General features: G+C 45.4%; 1 protein-coding gene across 1 annotated transcript in view; it reads right to left on the reverse strand.

The window, feature by feature from the left end:
• Nucleotides 1-4,881, reverse strand: part of MIDEAS (mitotic deacetylase associated SANT domain protein) — a 65,116-nt gene extending 60,235 nt beyond the window's left edge. Inside the window, exon 1 of the mRNA XM_081050152.1 lies at nt 4,775-4,881. The gene's annotated coding sequence lies outside the window, so the exon portion shown is untranslated. The remainder of the gene's footprint in view (nt 1-4,774) is intronic.
• Nucleotides 4,882-20,959: the final 16,078 nt, after the last annotated feature.

The raw sequence follows: 20,959 nt of genomic DNA on the forward strand, positions 1-20,959 counted from the left end.
TTAAAGAATCTGACTTATAGGGTGTACTTTACGGTATGTAAATTATACCTCAATTTAAAAAGGGAGAATTTTGTTTATATGGCAAAGTTGAGATTAACAGCATAAGAACTGGGTGGAGACAACAGAATGCACCTAGTCAAGCCCAATGTTAGGATTTAGCCAGGATCACCCTAAGACTCAGTTTTAGAATTTGACCTAGTTTTATAGGTTCGATACTTGTTTGGGAAAAACAAACCTGCAGCCAACCAGGAAGCATCTCTTTGCCTTCCTCACAAGTTTTGCCTGAGAGTTGGCCTGTCTCCTTCCATCAGTCTGGTTTCCCTGGGAGGCCAGGCCAATCCAGGCAATGAATGCTCTTCCCCGAGAGTTGGTGCTCAGGCATAGGACACTGTGGGGCAGGTCAATTGGGCCCAAATCAGGACAAGGACAAGCCAGTGCAGAAGCTGGACAGAAGCTGTCTGATACCAGGGGGAAGAGGTGCTGGAAATGGAGCAGAACATGAGGTGCAAAGCCAGGAGGTGCCAAAGAAAGATTACAGGCAGAAGGAGGCAGCGCTGGGTTGTTCAGAATAAAGACTGGGAACCGCGCTCCTTGGTGCTTGGCTTGGCTAGGTGTGCCTATGCACAAGCGGACAATATTGTCATTTGTATGATTATCATCATGGTTTACTGGGATTTGCTATGAGTGGAGCACCAGGCCCTGGAATACAAAGACATAAAACAGGGACTTCCAGTTTAGTTGAAAAGCGATCCATACTGATCCACCCAAAGGCACATTTAAGAAGCTGAATAAAAAGATGTGATCAGAGCCATGCCCAAAGGAGAAGCTAAAAATCCTTGGACTGGGTTTTAAGGTTTTTTTCAGATTGGAGCCCCAGTAGATGTTATTAGAATCTCCGGGGGAAGCCCACAAGGTGGGACAGGGGAATTCTTGAGAAGAGTGTGAACAGAAGAACTGGAAGGGGAGTGCGACTGAGCCACATTGGAAGAGAGGAAAGAGGAGGCATTCCAGCCTTCCAGGGAGGCATGGGAGGTAGGAATGCTGCCACCAGCAGTTTGGACAAACACACAGAGTGGGTCACTGGGTCAGAGTGGAGGTTCAGGCAGGAGAGCAGCAAAGGCCAGACCCCTGTGTAGAAGGCCCTGACTGCTAGCCTAGAAGTTTGATCCTTACCACGTAGACAGTGGGGAGCCATTGAAGGTTGCTGAGCAGGAGGGTGACCCTTGCAAACAGGCATTTTAAGTGAGATTACAGAGGAGCCCTTTATCCCAGGCTTATTCAAAGCCCTGTGTGTATTTCAAGTGGTACTTGAGACATAAAGTCGTAAAGCAGTGCCCTGTGTCATGCAGACGAGGAAAAAAAAGGTTTAAGGATCTCACAAAGAGATGCTTCAGTGAGAAAGAGCAATGAAAGGGGACACGTATTAAAGAAGGAAACAAATTTGCAGAACAGTACTGCTAGGCCTCTGGAAAAGCGCAGCACTTCCTTCAGAGTCTGGAATGCCCTCTTTTGGCTGGGCGTGTTCTGCCTCCTTTTTTGGAGGTTAGTTGTGATGTCAAAAAACGGGATTGTGGTGTAGAGAGTGAGGCAGCTGGGAGGAGGCTGGCTGATAAACCAAAATATAAATATCGGACCTGGAGAGCATAAAAAGCTTCCATTCTAAAACCACCCTCTTGCAGGAGAATTCTCCATCTGCCTCTCTCAGGGGAACCTTGGGGGGTTTTGTCAGTCACTGAGCTCCCTAATTACCTCCAATTGTTTTTCCCCTTAAAACAATAACATGATTTTTTAAATCTGTCAAGTTTTGATTCAGAGCTTTTTCAGTATTGTTCCTAACTGCACAGTGAGGCAGCAGGCAGGGCTGCTGGAGGGTGACAGGGAGGGCGTGAACTGGGCAGCAACTTCAGGCCATAAATCGGCATTTAGGTAAGGTGGGAGAGGAAGTCAGGATTACGTTTCCGGCCTTAAACTGGGCTGTGAACAACCAACTGCAGGACAAGCTGATACAGAGGCAAAGCCGAGCAACCCAGGGGCCGGGCCTGAGTTATGCACAAAACACAGCCAGGTTGAACTGAAAATATGGGCAGACGACTGCTCCAGGTAGCTCCACAAATCCAGGGAGTCTGCCTCCTTTCTCTGGCCTTTGCCAGAGAAATCCCTCTCCTCCGCTCTCCTGCCCCCACTCCTGAAGGGCCTTTGGTTACTTTTAGTGTCTGCAGGTTCTATATAAACACAAAGGATTGCAAAGACAAACCTGTCTTTCCTTTGGAGTCAGAAGGGACTGCTCCCATCCTCCGACCCTCAAGACCAGCGCTGGGCCTCAGTAGACCTTACTAAGGCAGCCCAGGTCAGCTAAGGCAGCTAACCAGGATCTTGACAGTCAAATCCAGTAAAAACCCAGAACAAGGGGTTGTGCAACCCATGGGAACTCTTATCGTGGTAGTGTTTTTGCTTTAAACCTCATTCCCCTGTGGCAACTGTGTCCATACATACCAGAATTTCCAGAAAGGTTCTCATTACACATGTTTTCCCTCTGGAAGCACAAAGGTGTCTGCCAGGGATTGTGCCCTAATGTTTTGGATTGACAAAAGGTCAGTGTGCTCATGACATACAGCTGGCACAAGGCTGCCAAACAGCCTTTTCCTTCCAAGTGAAACTCAGTTACTTGGTTGAGGAGAAGGCTAGGCACAGGGGAACTCCAGTGTGCCAGGACCATTGATATCTGACAGTCTGAGAGGCTGGCCAAACACTGCAGTGGGGTGATGCCACCGAGCGCACAGTACCCTCATACTGTACCCTCAGCAGGGCTGGGTGCTGCCCTGTGAGAGTCTTCCGCCTATGGCAGGGAGAGACTGGGTTGAGATTCGAGACGCGAGAAGAATGGCTCTGCATGCAACATGTATAGGCTTTTTGACTGTGTTTTAAATCCCTCTATTACAGTTAGCTACCCTGAAGCCCTCAATGAGAACCTGTTGCCTTCTTTCCACACTCGCAGGCTGGCAGCTCAGTGGGTTGTGAGGACCCCACGTTGGCCTGTACAGCAGGTCTTGCTCAGGAAGTGGTTCTGGAGGATCCGCTGGTGAAAATGTACATTAGTCACTCCTCTGCCTCCCCCACCCCCACCCCAGACACCATCACAGACACACACAGTCTCAAAGCCCCAGCACTTTTCCCTTTGCCCAGAACACAATAAAAGAATTAGGACCCACCTACAAAGTTTCTGCAGCTGACACTTCAAGGCTCAAAGTCCAGCTTGCCAGCCAGCTCAGTCACACATGTCTGATGTGTCCTCTTTGCAGCCAGGCCCCAATCAAGCCACTGTGCAATTCTGATAATTCAAACTGCTTTCCCGTTTAGGGAGACTGATAGCCATCTCCCATCTCCTTTTCCTGCTGACGTCATCCCACATTTTCTACAGACACAAATAAGGGTACAGCTCCTGGGATAGTTTCAGGCTGCCTAAGGTGGGAGTGGAGGGATCCTGCCCTCCAAGGTCCTAGGTTAAGGAAAAGGCAAAGAAATAAATCACCTAGCTAAGGTTAAAGGCCAAAGAGAACTTGGCGACTGCAACTCAAGCCCAGATCAGTCCTGGACATTTGCAATGCAAATGTGCGTTTTGTTCCCTGCTACAGAAGTCTTGCACAATAGCCTGTGTATAAACATCCACGCCGACAATGCCTGACTGTGCAATCGCGCTGTAATTACAGGCCGGCAGGAAGCTGCTGCTAGGAACCGCATCATTCAACCTCTAGCCTTCCCGTGTCGGCGTCTCCACCGCACCAACTTAATATTCCTGCACACATCGACGTGTCCCCGCAGCTGCCCGGCTGCTGTTGGTACAGTTGCAGTCTCCCAGCCCGGAGGCCACCTGCCCGGCGCGCCAACCCCGGGTTACTTTGCAGGGTTGTCATAAACTCAGCTGTTCTTTAAAAAAATACTGCGCCACGAGGCTACCAAGAGAGCGGGAATCACCATGCAAGTTCCCCAGCACATTCCTGCAGCCCCAGCAATTTCAGAAAACAGAAAAGAGCGATATGCCACGGAGTCCACTGGAAACAGGTTTCGGAGTTTTATATAGAAAACACTATCATATGTACGTGGGTGTGCTGACAGTTTTTATGGCTAAATTGCCAAGTGTTAGGCCTTAGTGATTACTGTCAGGTTCGGGACATGGTGTAGAAGGCGAAAGGGTGGAGAGTTACAAGGGATTTGTTTGAAGGGGGTTTGAGGGCAATTCTGGTTTTGCTTTTTGGAAACAACGAGGGTTGTTTTCCCAAACTTCCGAGTTGCTGCTCTGCTCTTCGTCACTGGAGGGCCGAGGAAAGAAAAGTGGGGGGAAAGTTCCTGTAACTTCCTTCCTGCGACCGCACTGGGGGCTGCGAAGAGGAAGAGCACGCTTCCTTTGGAAGGACCAGGAGGGGTTGGGGGCCGCGGTGCCCCGCCTGTTGGGCTGGGGGCGCGGGGCGGAGGACTAGCCCCGGAGGGTTAGCCGCGGGAAGCCCCTTCCCTGCACCCCTGCTCTCGCGAACCGAGCCTGGAGCCGCCTGCAGCCCGGGCTGTTTTAAGTCCCGCAGCAAATTAGCGACGACCGGCGCGCAGCCCGGGCCTTGGACCCCGGCCCCCGAGCTCCCTCCCTGCAGCGGCCGCCGCACCCCGTGCCCAGAGCGGCCCGTCCGCCACATCCCCGCCCGCGCGGCTAAGCCCCGGCCCGGACGGTTTCTGAGTCCCAAGGCGGCTCCCTGGCGGCGGAGGGGGCGCCGAGCCCGCGGCTCACCTGCGCGCTGGATCCCGCGGCCGCTCTGACGGGTGCAGGGCGCTGACGATCACGGTCGGCGGACTCAAACTTTGCTGCTGTCGGGACGGCGCAGTCGTCACTTCCTCGTGGAGCGGGCGGCGCGGCCCGGGCTGTGACCCAGCAGCTCGCGCGGTGGCGCGCCGGGCCCTGCAGCCGCCCGCACACAAGCCTGGGGCCCCCGGCGCCCTCTTCCCGGCTCTACGCGTTGGGCTGCAGGGAGAAGCGCCGGCCGTCCGCGGAGCTTGCACCTTTCTAGAGAAGGCTCGCTCCAGCCGCGCCGTTTCTGAGCGGTAGAAGTGCGGTCCGAGCTTGTCTGGCTGGGTCTGGAGGTGATGTTGGGGTTTAGGGACGCCTGAGAACTGGGGTTCCAGGAGAAACACACTTAACCTCCAAACAAAGTGGTGCGGGAGGGAGAAGAGAAAGTTTTTCAGTTTGGTATTAAGCTAGAAGGTCATGTCAGAAAGGAGAGTGCTCTCTGTTTTGCCAAATAACGCCAAAACAAGGCCTTAAAATACTGGTCTCCTCCCCACATTTCCTCAAAAGGTCTGCACGCTTGTCCATCATTTCCACTGGTGTTAAGTGTGCAGGACGTTTACCATACCACACTTTATGGGGCTATTCGGGGCCCAAGTAGAGGCTGCATAATGGTTTCTGTTCTAATCCTCCCCCACGATTTCCACCTCTTCTTTACACTCAATACAGAAGATCTCTTTGGGGCCTGATGCATTCTGTGTTTCCTCACGGGCCAAAAGTGACTTAGAGCGTAGTGTGGAGTCCTGAGGAGAGCTTCAGGCAAGAGTCATTCTGAAATTTATCGTTGCCCAAGATAAATTTGCTCACCTTATTAAAAACTACAACAAAAAGCCACCTTTTTGGTTTCTGATAAATAGCAACAAAGTAGTTAAACAGCAGTCTTTAGGGAAGAATTCCTGATCCGGTAAAGCTGGAGAGAAAAACAGGCTTAGCCTTTGCTGTGGTTTAAAAAAAAAAAAAGCAGACATTTGAAACTGCAGTGGAGGGCTTTCATAACAGAAACATTAGTTTCAGTGCAGCCTGTTGTGGAAAACGGAGCTTTTTAAAGGTAGTTCAAAAGCATCAGTTAGGACTCAACAATTTTCCCTTTTCCTCCAAATACTACTTTACTAGCACATTGACCAGATCACAGAACCTCCCCTTCCAATGTTTCATCTTTTTTACTAAAGCACAGGAAACCATAGAGTTGAGTGAAGTCTTTGTCCAGAAAGGTGGACGTGAAACTAGTGGAAAGTGTCATCTGGGAAATAATCTACAAGGCTGTGTTAGTACCAAATGGGAAGCCACAAAAGGCAGACTCACCACTGGGAGTATGAGGATCAGAGGTCTCCTAGCAACACGAAATCCCCCACATTGCAGCCCTTATGTGCTAGTTCTTATTTCAAACTGAGACATTATTAATGGCACAGTATAAATATAAAATGTATCATGTAAGAAAAAATATTGCTTTGAGAAATAAGTGCATTATTAGACTTTCAACAGTTATAATTCTCTAAAATTTTTATGACATACTATTATAGGGAGATGGCGGAGGGATTACCCTTTTCAATTTTGGAATAGATAGAAGTGGTTCCTTAATGAATTCTGCTTAAGGAAAGTAATGACATAATCAAGAGGGATAGAGAGAATCTGTCACAATCTAAATCTAAAAACAATCATGTGATACTCATTCTATGCTAGAACAAGAGCAGAATATTTCTTTGTTCAGTATTGTGATTCTGAATTTTCAGTCACAATTTAATGAATATTCAGTATTTCTGCATGTCCAAGAATAATTAGCCAAAGTGTAAATGTGTGAAGGCTTGACATGTATATGCACACACATGCATTGCTTTTTCTCTGTCTAGGGTGGACTTTGCTGGAGTACCACAAAGTGTAGAAGCTGTCTTCAAGGGATTCTTGAAGACAGCCCCCTGCTAATGATCCCCTAACTCTTTTATGTGTTTTTTTTAAGGGGAACAGGACTTTATTGGGGAACAGTGTGTACTTCCAGGATTTTTTCCAAGTCAAGTTGTCCTTTCAATCATCGTTGTGGAGGGCACAGTTCAGCTCCAGGTCCAGTTGCTGTTGTTAGTTGCAGGGGGCGCAGCCCACCATCCCTTGAGGGAGTCGGGGAATCGAACCGGCAACCTTGTGGTTGAGAGCCCACTGGCCCATGTGGGAATTGAGCTGGCAGCCTTGGGGGTAGGTGCACAGAGCTCCAACCGCGTGAGCCACCGGGCCGGCCCATGATCCCCTAACTCTTGGTATTCATGTTTTTGTAATCCCCTCTTCTTGAGTGTGACTCAATTCTAACAAATAGTATAGAGCAGAAGTCGTGTAATGTCACTGCCGAGATTAGGTTATTAAACAAAATCTGTGGCTTCCATCTTGGGTGCTTTCTTTCTTTCCTGCTCTCTCTTGGATCACTCACTGCGGGGAGAAGCCAGCTACCACATTGTAAGGCAGCCCTCTAGACAGGGATTGAGTCCTGCCAACAACCACATGAGTTAGCTTGGAAAAGGATACCCCCCACCATGCCAACTGAGCCTTTGGATGAGACCTTCAACCCCAGCCAACAGCTGCATCATGAGAGCCGTGAGACAGAGGCATCAAGCTAAGCTGTCTGGATTCCTGACCCACAGAAGTAAGAAGTAAGATAATAAATGTTTGTTGTCTTAAGCTGCTATATTTTGGAGTCATTTGTTACACAGCCATAGATATCTAACACACAGGCCAAAAGAGAAGTCACTGTGGGCCTAATGACAACCCTACACAGACTTCCTGGTCCTTCACTTGGAAAGCAGAACATAGAGAAAGAGGCAGGTTCCTGGACCAGACCTAAGTGTTACACATAAATCCTAAGAACAGAAGTCCCAGCCCTCACTCCTTTTGCAGAGTAAGGGTCATCCTTGAATTTAAACTAGGTCACAGGGTGTGGGCTGCAGCCCTGGTATTGGGCGTCACCAACCTGAGAGTACATACAGATGTCTTTGTGTCACAAGAATTGATATCTGTCCAGGTGTCTTCTTCCTCCTCGGGGCATCTACCCAGATCCCCAAGGCCTCAGCACAACCAGCGACTATGGGGTCAGGCCATAGTCATGGAAGGAGAACTTGAAAGAAGAGCTTTCAACCCCAGCAGCCAGAAAGGATAAGTGATTTCAGTGGAGAGTCTAAATATTAGAAAGAAAGGCTTATGGTCCTGCAGTAGAAGAACAAGCCGTGGACTATCTCTGATAAGAATCGCCTCCACACTGCTTCCAGGGCTACAAAGAACATGCTGTCCACCTGATGGTATCTGTCTCTCAGCATCATTTCCTCTCTGACTGGAGAAAATTATTTACTTTAAAAATATAAAACAAACTTTCAGGAAGCAGGAAAAATGTTCTACCCCTTCATCCCAGGGCAGGCATCTACTTGTGGGGTCTCCCATATCCCCCTCCCTTCAGCCATTCCTGACAAGCTGGCAATTGCAGAGCTCGTTCTTGTTTTCCCTCCAGAGACACTAGACTCGGATTTTTCTCGTGTGCAGTGGCCGCAGCAGCTGTGTTGCCATGCCGTCATCTGGTTGCTATGACTTGTGAGGTTGTGGATGTGCCAGAACGTGAATCTATTAATTTAACAGGAACTAGGCTCAGCACATATATTCCTTGTTAGATCATTTGCTTTGCTACCTAAACCACATCCAATGTGTTCAGCAATGGGAACGTTTCCTAGAGTTTGGCTTTGCAAAAATGCCAAATGCCCTGAATTTTGAGTCTGCAGAGTCAGTTTTATATTATTAAATTATTGTGGAGGGCATACGAGCACTCTAGCACAGGTTTGCAAACAAGTCAGCTCTGGAAAAAAATCAAAAGGAGGGAAATAGTCAAAGGCTCTGGTTTTCATTCTTTGCACACTGAGGTCCTTTCTGTAGGAGGTGTATATATTAACTTGTGCAGGAATCCCGCCCTAATGAGCTGATGTGAAAAGAGCTCAGTGACAAGATCTGAGCTCCTCAACAGCAGACTTGGGTTATGTGTGCCACAATAAGAGAGACCACTGGCCTTTGCTGTGGATTTTTCATTCACCCCTTCAATGCACACTTACTGAATGTCTACTCGTGGGGGTGCTAGGGATGCAAAAATGAAAAGGACAAAGTCTCTCCCTGTGAGAGAGAAAGACACGTAAATGACAATGCAGCATGAGAAGTGTTATAACTGAACTTTGCATAGGGCACTATGAAATTACGGAGAGGGAAGCAAGTAAGTCTGTTTGGAGATGGGGTCATGGGTTCCCACTAGTGTTTTCCTTTAAAAACAATATTGAATAGTATCAGGTGTATTGCATTAAGTGATCATCAGTATTATTTTGTGTAGCTTTTATTTCAGTTGTGTACAATACATGTATATGTATATAAGTCAAAGTGTAAAACATATTTCCTACATGCAGGCAAAGAAGTATGAAAGTTCTGGATTTAGAGAATAATAAAGAACTACCATACACTGAAGGCCTATGATGGGCCAGGCCTCAAAGTATTGTCCCTTTGTATAATTGAAGAAACTAGTCATGATTTGAGAGATTTTTTCCAAATTCTTCCGAATTCTTCTTCTTTAGTAAATCAAAGCCAAGCCTCAAGGAACAGCTCCTTCAGTCCTCTCTGAACAGAGCAGGAGACCGATAGGCCATCTCTAAGGCAGTGTAAGAATAGGTACCCCCTTTCTGACCTGCCTGCTACTGGTAGGGGAAAGAGGAAAAGAAGCTCAGAGGTACATCATGCTTACGAATGAGTGTGACTGCAAGCATAGAGGGGCTCTTAACCCGCTCCCCACTGGATTCTGGGATGAAGCTGCCTCCGAGACAGTTTTATATCAAACTGAGGGCAGCCATGTCAAAATGAACCTGGTCGTCAAGCCTCGGTAGGTAGAGAGAGGCTCTGAGACTTCGTTCTGAGTCCTCACAATCCCACATGGCATGGCTGTCACAGTGAGAGCCAGGAGCCTGCTGTGAGATTGCTCTGGTGGGGCAAAGTGACTTGCAGCAAGCTCAGGGGAAGATCTGGGGTCTGCGCCAGTGAGAACACAGCGGAAATGAGGAACAAGTTGCAAAGGGGAGAAGCTCGTGCTGGGAGATGAGGGATGGCTTTGCTTGAGAACGGACCACAAGTTCCCCAATGGTAGCTCAGCAGGGACCTGCAGAGCAAGCAGAAACCAAGAGGATGAGGCAGCTTGGTATGGTGGTTAGGAGCAAGGATTCTGGACAGCCCATATACTGCCTAGTTTTAAGGCCCATCTCTGCCACATACTACCTGTGTCACCTTGGACAAGTTACTTAGCCTTTCTGTGCCTCAGTCTCCTTACCTGTAAAATGAGGAGGATGATAACAATGGTACATATTTGATAAGATTGTTATTAGAATTAAATTAGTTTATAAAGCTCTTATACACAGAGGGTGCAAAAAAATGTATACACATTTTAAGAAAAGAAAACTGTATTAAATTTGTAATATTCGCTGTATACCGATAACAAAAGATGAATACAAGTCATGTTTGACTTCTGCAATTACAAGAGGTGCTCAAAGTGGTTACCATCAGCCAAACACTTCTGATGATGGGGAACTACTGACTGAGCAACGTTGACCAAAGTGTCCACTGTATACATTATTTTTGGCACCCCGTATGTGTTCTTTAAATGTCCGTTAAAAAAGTAAATCATTCACCAACCAAAAGGATTCTATATGGCAATCACACTGTCTCCAAGACTCAGTAAAAAATCTCCCCAACCCTCAGTTACTGTGGAGAATCAGATCAGCTACAGATAGTATATTTAAGATGTATTGTAAGTTAAAAGGTTTGACCCCTCTACACAGGCCAGTTGGGAAGATAGACATTGAGCATGTCTTTATATTTACTCACTTCTGATTTTCCAAATGTAATTCAGGGGGAACTCTCCAAAATGCCTAAATCCAAATCCTCAGAACCTGTGAATATATTAGATTACATGACAAAGGGGAATTAAGTTTGAGAGACTTAAGGCTGCTAATTAGCTGATCTGAAAATAAGATTATTCTGGATTTTAAGGTTGGCTAGTGTAATCAGAAGGATCCTTAAAATTAGAAGAGGAAGGCTGAAGAGGAATCAGTCAGAGGGCAATGTGACTATGGAAGAATCATCAGAAAGACGCAAGACTTTGAAGATAGAGAAAAGGGGTCATGAGCCAAGAAATGTGGATGGCTTCTGGAAGCTGGAAAAGGCAAAGAAATAGATTTTTCTCACAGAGACTCCAGAAAGAAATCCAGCCTTACCAACACCTTGATTTTAGACTGTAAAACAAAAATCTGTTGTTTTAAGCTACCAATTTTGTGGTAATTTGTTATAGTAGCCATTGAAAACTAATGCAGTGGCATTTTCCAAACATACTTTCCAAACAAGTATATTAAATACTTGTGTTACATTGAGCATTAGATGCCCCGGTTTTCAGACTACAGTTTGAGCAGGAAGTCTGGCTGGGTAGGACAGGCAAAGTCCCAGGATGTCAACTCACCAGGAGGTTCCCAGAGTGAAAAGCCACTAGAAACTCTACAACAGTACTTTGAAAGTTCAATCTGTATACAGTCCTCTGGCTTAGAGATAAACCCCAATTCACAAACCATTGCTTAGAGCTTCTTCTCAGACTTGATAACTGTTGGTGCTAGCAGGCTACAATGTGGAGGCCAAGTGTAGAAAAGGTTAACAAAAGCGAACCAAAGTCAACTGTCAAAAGCTGCTGTGGAAATTCTGTGCATTTGACGAGCACTGTTCCCCATCAAGGCTGTCCAACCACCCATGGTTTGCAAATGAATCTCCCCCCCCCCCCACAATAAATAAAAGAACAAAGACCCAAGAGTCAAGGTGATCTGAAGAGCATTCCTGGGATCCAGGTTGGCCAGCAATGCTGGAGTTCATTCACCCTGTACAGGTTGCTTTTTCCTGTTTGAGACAGGTGAATATTTATCGACGTGTGTAGCTCAAAGGTTGAACTCACTGCACAGTGGGAGGAAGTCTTTTCACAATCCTCTGCCAATGATAAATATTGGTCCTGGACATCAGTCTTAGCATTAATGTGGGAAGTGTCATTGAGTTCCTAGGCCAAGAGGTTGTTAAACACTCATGGATGATTTTAGGTCTCATGACTTCTTATGGGAAGAAGAAGTCCTTCTCTTCTTGGTGTGGTACTATCTGGGGATTATAAGAAGGGACCATATACTGTGGCTTTACCTAGCGTCCATTAGCAGCTATAGCTCTTTGGGGATCTTCATGAACTGAAGTTCTTCGCAGTAGCTCCAAGGAACTGAGAATAAAAGCAATAGTTTGTGCATTGCTCAGAGAGGGAAAAATACCCCATGGGCCCCCTTATTTATCTCCTACTTCCTAATTCCAAATAAAGTTCTCCAGAAGGTGATGAGATGGAAGGACCACTTTGGATAGCCAGCTCTAAATTGTATTTATATTATATTTATATGTAGAGCAGCCTACCACATCAGTGGGACAATCTGTGACCCTCCCATCACCCTTTTAGAATCACTCTCTCAGGCTATCACTTGAATGGCCTTTGTCCTGTAGTGCTGGGCTTGGCCTGATTTCCCCGACATAATTTTTGCCCTTTGCCCCTAGTTGGAGGGTGTGGTCACTGACTCACTTGCCAGGCTCTGCTTCCCTGAATCCAGTTGATTGGTTAACTCCCATCTGATGTGTTTGCAGAGCCTGAGGACCTGCAGAATGCCACAGAATCCCTCAGTGGGTCACATCCCAGGTCCTGGTGTGGTTCTGGCAATGTCTACGCGCTCCAGCCGTAAGCTGCATTGACATTCCTTTAGCCTAGGAATTCATTCTCCTCCAGGCAGAGGAACAACACTAACGGCCAGAGGCCTGGATTCTGGGTCTTAGTTATAGATACAGATTAGCTGCCTCAGAGATGGAGCCCATATAACGAGTAAAGCCAGACTGCGTGACTCATCTAGTCCTGGTTGCAAATGAGAGACTAGACCAAGTCAGGGGTCTTGTTGATCAGTGACTGACAAACCTTACCACATTTATTACAGGTATTAATGGACATGATGCAAGAGATGGGTGTACATGCCACACACAACTACAGTGTGGCCACCATGCGTTCTCCCAGCACACCCAGTCTCCCGGAAACAGGTAATGTTTGGAAGGCTACATTCTTCTCCCTTCTGTGGAGGTGTAGAGCTTCTAGAGATTTCTAACAGCTATGCAAAGAAATGATTGGAACTGTCTAAACCCTGTCTGTGAAGGCTGTGAATTGAGTGACTACATGCATGAAAAAGTGACACATGCCAAAATCCACAAAGAAGCCTCCAAATGCTCTTTCCATAACTGAAACCAATAAGAATCAGTGTGGAAAGGATGGGCTTAATCAACCTGTGTTTCCACTTCCCTGTCTTCCCCATCCCTTGCCTTCCGGTGTAACTGGAGGACTGTGAGCTCCCTTGCCATATGTATGTACTTAATACTTGTTGGCAGACAGTTATCCGTGGGTCTGTCACATTTCTGCATGCCTTGTGAGCCGTGACTGACTGCCATTTGAGATAGTGTCTTTCTTAGAGCAATGTGCAGGCATGCTTACTGCCCATCATTTAAGATCTAGTTCCCTAAGCTTTGGGTTCCTCTCTTGCAATGTATCTCACTGTGTGTACAGGTGTCACCTGGCCCTCTTTGCATTGTCTTTGGGAAAGTTCAGGGAACCAGCATAAGTAAATGCCAATACTCTTGCTACTGCTACTGTTGCTGTAGGTAAGGAAGTCCTTTGCTTCTGATCCAGAAGTCTTGTGTGTTCTGCCAGCATCCATGAGACTGTGGCAGGCTAACTTCTTAGCTTGGAAGAAGAGTACAAGTCTCAGAGCCTTCACAGTTCTTGACAACCTCTCATTTCTTTCTCATGTATCATAGCCCCTTGACTCACCAACTAATTCCCTCATGCCTTTGATCCTTAAAGCTATCTTGATAGTTTGGGCCAAGGAAAAATTACTCATACAGAGGTTGGAACAGACCAAAGGATCAAATTAAAGAGCAAGGCTGAAGCTAGAGCAGGACTGAGATATCAGGAAGCTTGTTTAAGCCCAAGACCAGTGGAGGATCATTTTAATTCTGGGCTGTTTGTAGCTATATTGTTGGTTATATGTTCTAGTCAACTAATTGACAGGCAATTCTAAACATGCATAGGTGAACAAATTCATCTGCTTTTCTCATACGTAAAATAAAATGAGTTGGATTAGATTATTTCTGAGGTTCCTTCTAGCTATAAAAACTTACGCTTTATGAATTTTTAACAGGGCTGCCTAGAACATATATTAGGCACTCAAGCTAGTTTAAATTAACGATTGCAAAGAGGGCTGTGATATAGTGCAAAGAACATAGCATTAGAAGTTAAGAAGCCTGGATTCCAGACCCAGTCTGCCATTACCTAGCTGTGTGACATTAGATAGTCGCTCACTTTCCTTACCTTAAGGAAGCAAGTGTGGGATGTACACACCAGTTGATTTTAGGTGGTTCAAGGAAGTGTCATTAAATTACACAGTGAAAAAGTAAGTTTCTTTTCAATTCTCTTTTTATTTTTCTGATTATGCCAAAAAAGAGGGTCTTGTTTTACTGCTAGTGTGTCTTTAACTAGCTCTGTATACCTGCTAATCTCCCTTTTTGGCAAAGAGAGAAAAGTCTCTAGTTCAGACATTTTACAGGCAGTGCTAGCTAGAGAGAATATAATAACATTGCCTAGCTGTCGTTGCTTTACTTATTTTTGTTTTGACTTCTATTTATGGTAAATAATATAAGTTTTCCATTTATGGAAATGATACAAAATTTCCTTTAATAGTCAATTCATTATGACAGTGTTCTAAAATTTATTGTGGGAATGGTTGCACAACTCTGACTATAAAAAATATTGAATTACACGCAATGGGTGAATTGGATGGCTTGTGAATTAACATCCCAAAGTTGTTTTAAAAAGCAAATTAATTTAAAAAAAAGCAAATTAATTAAAGTAAAAAGGGAGGCTAATTTAAATTAAAAATTAAGCAAAGACTAGTATAGCTGGTCAGTTGATATAGAAAATAATGTACAGAGGACACAGACCAAGATTTGGGAAAATGCTGGTGAGCTTCGGAGAAAAACACATTTGCTGGCAGTCTGATTTTGGACAAAGTTCTTAATCTTTCTGAGCCTGTTTCCTGGCCCGCAAAATGAGAATAGTAATATCTCCCTTGATTTGTTAGGAGGAAGAGAACATAGCACCCAAAACCCTCAGCCCCAGGCCCAGCACGTAGATAATTTCTGATCCAGGGGAACAGTTGATAGCTTGATGGAGCCTCTGCCTTGGAGCCAGCTTGGCCTTCCACATGTTAACTCCCACATCTTTACAATAACCCTGTGTAGTAGGTACTTATTCCCTTTCAATAATGCTGTGGAGTAAATATTGTTATCCTCATATTACAGGTGAGTGAGCTGAGGTTCAGAGAGGCTAAGTCACTTGCCTAGAGTCATAGAACTAGTAAATGACTCCAGAGGAACTTCAAACTCCTATCTGTCTGAAGTCAAAGCTATGTTCTTTGGGGAAAGCTCTGTTCTTTCCCCTTCGTTATATTGCCCTCTCTCACCAACCTTGAAGCCAGACCTGATTAAAAGGGACCCAACTGGCTATAGTAGGGAAAGAGGGACACAGAAGGAACTCTGCTTCTCTGTCCCGCAGATGAGCATCCTCGGTGTCACTTTGAAAGTGAGACAGCCTAGGGGACCTTGGTTCCTGGTGCTGGTTTCCCATTGTCTTTCTGTCCCTACTTGTCCAATGGAAAATGATCTTTCCTCATCCAGACATCCAGGGGCTGGAGTCCTTTTGTTGGCCTCTTAGTCCTGTTGCTGAGCCCCTACCACCTTGTCTTCTACCGTCCACTTGTCTGATTAGACGTTGGCTTTTTGTGTGACATTGGACCAGTGATGATTTGACCCTTGAGGCTTGCCTAGGTGTCTTGGTCTCCATCAGCCTTCTGATTTGAGGGTGATCTCTCCTACAACAAAGTAATCAAACCTCAGCTACTTCTGTCTCACGCCACTGCCAATCCCCTCTTCAGATCACTGTCATCTCCTGACTAGACAACTCTAATGGACCCCAGTCTTGCTTGACGCCGTCCCTTCTCCAAAGTATAGTTAAAACTGAGCTTTCTGAAGTACAACCTGATTGGGAAACACTCCTGCTGATCCTTCAGCATTTCTCCACTGTCCTTTGGCCTGGATTTTAAAGAACTTTGTGAATCAGTGCCTGCTGCACCTTTCAGCCTTTTCTCTCTCCACTTGCTACAAGCCAGTCATGCTGACGCTAGTTACAGTCTCTGAATGTCCTTGGCAAACAAGGACATTCTCACTAAATAGTAATTAATGCACCCTGGACTCTTGCTTCCAGTCTTTGTACATGCCATTCCCTCAGTCTGGAATGCAGTTTCCTCCCTAGCCTCCCTCCTTTTGGACTCTGCTCACATGTCACCTCCTCAAGGAAGCCTTCCATGCTCTCCCTTGTTAGGTGCACCTTTATGCTCCAATAGGATCTTGTGCTTTTTCTCTATCATGATGAGGCAGAACTATAGTGGAGGAACTGGGAGCATAGGCTCTGGAGTCAGACTATCTGGATTTCAATTCTAGGTACGCCACTCACCCTAGCTGTGTGACTCTAAGCAACTCACTTAACCTCTCTGTGCCTCCATTTCTTTATCTGTAAGATGGAAATAGTAATAATACCTACTAATAGGGTTTCTGTGAGAATTACCTGAACCAACGCACAGTCAATGGCTTAATGCAGAGTCTGGCATATAGTGAGCACTCAATAAATATTAGCTATTATTATTTCAGCATGCGTCAAAATCTGTTGTAAACAGCCAGTGCCCTGCTTTGTTTTCCTCACCCTAAACGTCTTAAGGGCAGAGAGTGTTTCATTCACCACTGACTTTCTCGGTGCCTAGCATAAAACTGGATACATGTGGTACTCAATACATATTTATTGAATGAGTGGATGGGTGAATGAATGTCTTGCTCCCTAGTTAAGCTAAGTGACTTTGCCTGAAGTTCTCTTTGGATTCCCTGCTCTGGCAGACCAGTTTTCCCTGCTCTGGCCTAGGCAGGCTACAGCCCGAAGCTTGTCTATGGCATTGTGACTTCAGATCTAAGTAACTAATGTCAATGCAAGACAGAAAAATACACACAATAAAAAACAAACAAACAAAAATACCAGACAGAAATACCCCTAGGTAGTATAGATAGAACATCCCTCTCACACAGTTTGTCCTCTCAATACCTCCACCTCCCTTTGCTCTGGTTTGTCATGACTAGGTGTGGGCAGCACCCAAACAGGGCAGGTCATTCATCTTTGCAACAAGGGTTTGCTGGGCCATGCCCTCTTGGGTGCTGAGGATGCCAAGGCAGGTAGGTAGGAGCCCTGCTTCCAAGAAGCTTCCTCTGGGATGACTGGCCAGGCAAGGAGACTGGCAGGTCCATGGCAGGGTGCACTCAGCAGACGGCAGGATCTGTCTTAGCCTTACGGCAGGGAGCCAGAGTGTGAATACAGGACCAGGGAATCTGGTTCCCATGATCTGAAGCAAGTCAAAAGTTAGCTACGCTGAGAGGAGGCAGAGTCCAGCAGGTGAAGCCCAGCACCAGTGTGGGGCTACTGTCTGCTTGCTCTTTTTTTTTCTTCTTTTTCTTTTTCTTCTCTCCAGGGAGGAACCTGAGGCAGAGAGAAAGCAACTCGGGATTTCCCACTCCAGAAGGTAAGAATGAATAAAGCAGCAGCAAAGGCCGCAGGCCAGCATTCAAAAGCAGCTTTGGGTCTCCTGTCAAGACCTGCCTCAGGAAGACAGTGGCTGTGGGACTAGATGGCTGGACCTGCTCCTGGGCTAGGTACTGGCAGCGTGACAGTGGGGGAACACTGAGGACTAGGGCATGAGGTCCAGAGCCTGCCACTAAACCAGCTGTGTGGCCTAGTCACTTCACCTCTTGGGACTCCATTTCTCCATTTAGACAACGTTCAGCGTTTCCAGTCTTCGACTATGAAAACTTCTTTCTCAAAGTAACAAATTTCAGAGGCTCCACAGGATAACAGTGGTAATTGTGGTTATCTGTTGATCCAAAAAATGCAAAATGATAAAAGCAGTGGTCACTTTTATATCTGTTAAAGAAATTTGCATTTCATGAATCATAGGAGTTATCTACTGTCACAAATAAAAATTAGGGATGCAATGTCCTTTAAGGCCCAGAGTCACAGCCTCTGTGAAAAGGTCCTACCGAAATCCAACCAGCAGAGCATCCATCTTCCTTACAGAAAGTAGTTACCTATACCTCTTACTTGAAAAATATAAGGGACACCAGAGCACTATGCCAATGTATTTCAAACTTTACTTATTATGAAGTCCACCAACGATGCTAATAAAATTTTGATGGAACAAAATTTGAAAGTAGGGGTGATGGATGATATTTGTCATATTTTGGTGCCCAGATTCAGAATCCCTTCCCAGGTGTGTTGAAGACTCCATTATATGTGTCTCAGCGGAAGTTAGAGCCCACTGCTCACCTCTCACTATAGAGGCTGAAGAGGCCAGACACTTGCTTCCCAGAGTCTTTTATCTGCAGGGCTTAGACATGTGATCCGGGCTTGGCCAATCAGGTGCACTGCCCTGGACTCTGAACCAGAGACCACAGAGGAAATGCCTCAAAGAAACTTTTCTGGTGGGAGTGACAGCTGCGGCCACCATGCCCAGATTCTAGGGTATCAGCAGCAGCACTATGATCATTCAGGTCTTAGCCCTGGTTGTGGCACCACCTTTCCAGGGTTCTGAGGCCAAGGCAGGATTCTCTAGATAGCTCTGTGCCACAATTTTGGCTCTGCTCCTGGTTGCTACCCAGCATCCTTTGTTCTCATTCATGCCCCGAGCTTGGCTCTCTGGACTTCCCAGAGATTCTATGGGCTACCCAACATCCTTGTCATAAATTCCTCTTCTGTTTAACTCATCCAGAGCCACTTCCTGTTGCATTTTTAAGTCAGAGCCCTGACCAATTTATGTCAGTCTCAGCATCCAACTTATTTTTGTATTTTGTTTTGGTCACACAGTTCTGAGAAAATTCTAATTGTACAGATGAATGGTGTCTTAGTCCATTTGGACTACCATAACAAAACACAGGGTGGCTTATAAACAACAGAAATTTATTTCTCACTGGAAGTCCAAGATCATGGTTGGATGTGGGTCCTCTTCGGAGTCACAGACTTCTCATTATATCCTCACATGACAGAAGAAGCTAGGGAGATCTGAGAGGCCTCTTTTATAAGGGCACTAATCCCAGTGATCAGGGCTCCACACCCTCATGACCTAATCACCTTCTAATATCATCACCTTGGGGATTAAGGTTTCAACATATGAATGGGGGGGGGAATACAAACATTCATACTGTAGCAGATGGTTATAAATAATAATGATAGACACCATTACACAGCACTCACTATATGTCAGGCCCTATTCTAATCATCTTACATATATTAATTCACTTAACAAACTTTTGAGGTGGGTCTATCATTAGCATTCCCTTTTTATAGATGAGAAAACTGAGGTACAGAGGAGTGGAGTAATTTGCCCAAGGTCAAGGATTTGAATCAAGGAAGTCCTGCGCCAGAGTTTGTGTTCTTAATTCCTGCCAACAGCTTTTTTTTGTGTGCCTCATAATTTGTCTTTTGAGATTAAAACAGTCTCCAATTAAACCTATCTAGAAGCTAGAAAGAAAAATAGTAGAAATTTTCATTTCAAAGTTGAATGAGTAATTATCAAAATATCCAACAACTGCTCTTTATCCTCATAAACATGAAAGTCAGGCAATAAACAACTAAAACTTACAGCAAGTACTAAACAAACAAGACGAGTTTATCACTCTGTATTCACCGTGACAAGTCTGGTGTTTGTGGAGCCTGGTGGACCCCAGTGCAGGAAGTACTCAGCTCTTTATTTTTCTACTCTTTCTAAGCAGACGTGCCCAGACTGGCAGCCCTGAATCTCTTGGTCACACCCACTATCACTTCCAGATCCGGCTCAGAGATGCGAGGAGGAGTGTGCGCCAAAGTTTGCATGAAACAGAATTTATAAGAAACAAACAAAAAACACAGTGGTGGGGGGATGTCACAGGGGTACAGGGGTCAGCTGAAAGAGCTCCCAATGCCCAAAGCGGGAACCATTTGAGGAAGAAAATAAAGTAATATTAGATTATAACCCAAAGTACGAAGTAAATATCCATGAGTCCACACTTACATAAATGTTTTTTAAAAGAAAACTACAGTGGGGAAACACTATTCCAACAAACACTACTTCAGACAGGTGACCAAAATCAATATCCACAGTCATAAATCATGTTGTAGCATACACCCTTGAAAGAATGTGATGAAAATGGCACTTGACGTCTGCGATCATCCTTTCCAAAAACTCTAACTCCCATTTACTCATGAGAAAATAGCAGATAAAACCCAATAGAGAGATTGCAAGTAGAGGAAAGTACTCAACCAGTACTCACAAGGTCCTCAAAACAAGGAAGGTCTGGGAAACTGTCACAGCCAAGGGGAGCCTAAGAAGACCTGACACCTTAATGTAATGTGGTGTCCTAGATGAAATCCTGGAACAGAAAAAAGGCCATTAGGTGAAAACTAAAGAAATCTGAATAGAGTATGGACTTTAGTGAATAATTATGTCTCAATATTGATCCATCATTTGTGACAAATGTACCACCATACCAATGAAAGATGTTAATAAGGGGAAGTGAGAGCTGGGGAGGGGAAAGGTAATATGGGAATTCTGTACTGTCTTCTCAATTTCCTTGTAAATCTGAAAGTTTTCTTAAAAAATACAGCCTATTAATAAAAAAAAAATAATAAAAATTGACTGCCTTCCCCTTTAAAAAGTTAGTTTACCTGGTGATGCAATTTAAACAACTGAGGTCTTGATGGGCTAAACATATTTATGTAGTTATAGGCTAAACACTTTATTTTTAAGGAGGGAGCAGCTCACAGTGGCCCATGCAGGGAACAAGCCAGCAACTTTGGTGTTATCAGCACCGCGCTCTAATCAACTGAGCTATCCAGCCACCCCTAAACACTTTTTA

The sequence above is a fragment of the Rhinolophus hipposideros genome, assembly GCF_964194185.1.
Source record: "Rhinolophus hipposideros genome assembly, chromosome: 5".
Classification (NCBI taxonomy): domain Eukaryota; kingdom Metazoa; phylum Chordata; class Mammalia; order Chiroptera; family Rhinolophidae; genus Rhinolophus; species Rhinolophus hipposideros.